The sequence below is a fragment of the Amia ocellicauda genome, unplaced genomic scaffold, assembly GCF_036373705.1.
Source record: "Amia ocellicauda isolate fAmiCal2 unplaced genomic scaffold, fAmiCal2.hap1 HAP1_SCAFFOLD_392, whole genome shotgun sequence".
Lineage (NCBI taxonomy): Eukaryota > Metazoa > Chordata > Actinopteri > Amiiformes > Amiidae > Amia > Amia ocellicauda.
Window position 1 is genome coordinate 7,501 of NW_027102965.1, and position 2,700 is coordinate 10,200.

Below are 2,700 nucleotides of genomic sequence, written 5' to 3' on the forward strand. Positions count from 1 at the left end.
GGGAAAAATGAAAACTGTCAAAAAGGCTTAAAATGGTTCAAAAACCCACTGGGGCAGTAGATAATCATCCTATTTGAATTTTAAAAGTCTTAGTTTGGCGAAAAAATACCTTTTAATAATTGTTTTAGGGGTCAGAAAAATCAGCTCCGGCTGCCTGGTCACCTAGGGGAGATAGAAAATTTTTCTAAGTTTTTCACTCGGCCGCCTGGTCCCCTAACTCGAAAATTTTAAAGTGCTCCCATCGGTCCCGGGATAGGGTGGCTGATAGCTGGGAGCCCCCTGAGCACTGCCCCGGTGTTAGTTTTCGGAGAAATGCCTCCGTTGATTTGTTATGATTTTTTTTCCGCCGGCCGCCTGGTCGCCCTAATGCAAAGTCAATGGGAGTGAGGAGATAGAAAATTTTTCAAAGTTTTTCACTCGGCCGCCTGGTCCCCTAACTCGAAAATTTTAAAGTGCTCCCATCGGTCCCGGGATAGGGTGGCTGATAGCTGGGAGCCCCCTGAGCACTGCCCCGGTGTTAGTTTTCGGAGAAATGCCCCCGTTGATTTGTTATGATTTTTTTTCCGCCGGCCGCCTGGTCGCCCTAATGCAAAGTCAATGGGAGTGAGGAGATAGAAAATTTTTCAAAGTTTTTCACCCGGCCACAAACGACTCCAAAACACACTGGGGCTGTGGCTGGGACTCTCACCAGGACTGCCCCCTACTTTATTTATGGATTAAAAAGCATTCTATATTAATTTTTCGATTTTTGGGACCCGGGACGCCTGGTCACCTAACTCCCCTTCTATCCCTATGGGGGGGGACGGGGACATCGAAAACGCTCCCATCGCTGCCGAGGCACGCTGCGGGGACTCTCCCTACCATCGCCCCATGCTTCCTTTGAAGAATATATGACGTTTTTCAATTTTCACCGACATTTGAAAATCAAAACTTCAGAACATTTCATAGTTATTCTCAATGGGTTGTCTAGGGGCACACATCTCTAAACTGGGGGAAATGCTCAAAATGATTAAAAAGAAAAACAATGCCCCCAGACCCGGGGGGCTGATAGCTGGGAGCCCCCTGAGCACAGCCCCGGTGTTAGTTTCTGGAGAAATGCCCCCGTTGATTTGTTATGATTTTTTTTCCGCCGGCCGCCTGGTCGCCCTAATGTAAAGTCAATGGGAGTGAGGAGATAGAATATTTTTCAAAGTTTTTCACTCGGCCGTCTGGTCCCCTGACTCGAAAATTTTAAAGTGCTCCCATCGGTCCCAGGGTAGGGTGGCTGATAGCTGGGAGCCCCCTGAGCACAGCCCCGGTGTTAGTTTCTGGAGAAATGCCCCCGTTGATTTGTTATGATTTTTTTTCCGCCGGCCGCCTGGTCGCCCTAATGTAAAGTCAATGGGAGTGAGGAGATAGAATATTTTTCAAAGTTTTTCACTCGGCCGTCTGGTCCCCTGACTCGAAAATTTTAAAGTGCTCCCATCGGTCCCAGGGTAGGGTGGCTGATAGCTGGGAGCCCCCTGAGCACAGCCCCGGTGTTAGTTTCTGGAGAAATGCCCCCGTTGATTTGTTATGATTTTTTTTCCGCCGGCCGCCTGGTCGCCCTAATGCAAAGTCAATGGGAGTGAGGAGATAGAATATTTTTCAAAGTTTTTCACTCGGCCGTCTGGTCCCCTGACTCGAAAATTTTAAAGTGCTCCCATCGGTCCCAGGGTAGGGTGGCTGATAGCTGGGAGCCCCCTGAGCACAGCCCCGGTGTTAGTTTCTGGAGAAATGCCCCCGTTGATTTGTTATGATTTTTTTTCCGCCGGCCGCCTGGTCGCCCTAATGCAAAGTCAATGGGAGTGAGGAGATAGAATATTTTTCAAAGTTTTTCACTCGGCCGTCTGGTCCCCTGACTCGAAAATTTTAAAGTGCTCCCATCGGTCCCAGGGTAGGGTGGCTGATAGCTGGGAGCCCCTGAGCACTGCCCCGGTGTTAGTTTCTGGAGAAATGCCCCCGTTGATTTGTTATGATTTTTTTTCCGCCGGCCGCCTGGTCGCCCTAATGCAAAGTCAATGGGAGTGAGGAGATAGAATATTTTTCAAAGTTTTTCACTCGGCCGTCTGGTCCCCTGACTCGAAAATTTTAAAGTGCTCCCATCGGTCCCAGGGTAGGGTGGCTGATAGCTGGGAGCCCCCTGAGCACTGCCCCGGTGTTAGTTTCTGGAGAAATGCCCCCGTTGATTTGTTATGATTTTTTTTCCGCCGGCCGCCTGGTCGCCCTAATGCAAAGTCAATGGGAGTGAGGAGATAGAATATTTTTCAAAGTTTTTCACTCGGCCGTCTGGTCCCCTGACTCGAAAATTTTAAAGTGCTCCCATCGGTCCCAGGGTAGGGTGGCTGATAGCTGGGAGCCCCCTGAGCACAGCCCCGGTGTTAGTTTCTGGAGAAATGCCCCCGTTGATTTGTTATGATTTTTTTTCCGCCGGCCGCCGCCTGGTCGCCCTAATGCAAAGTCAATGGGAGTGAGGAGATAGAATATTTTTCAAAGTTTTTCACTCGGCCGTCTGGTCCCCTGACTCGAAAATTTTAAAGTGCTCCCATCGGTCCCGGGATAGGGTGGCTGATAGCTGGAGCCTCCTGAGCACTGCCCCGGTGTTAGTTTCTGGAGAACTGCCCCCGTTGATTTGTTATGATCCGTAGTTGCCGGCCGGGCCGCCCGGCATTGCTCTATCGG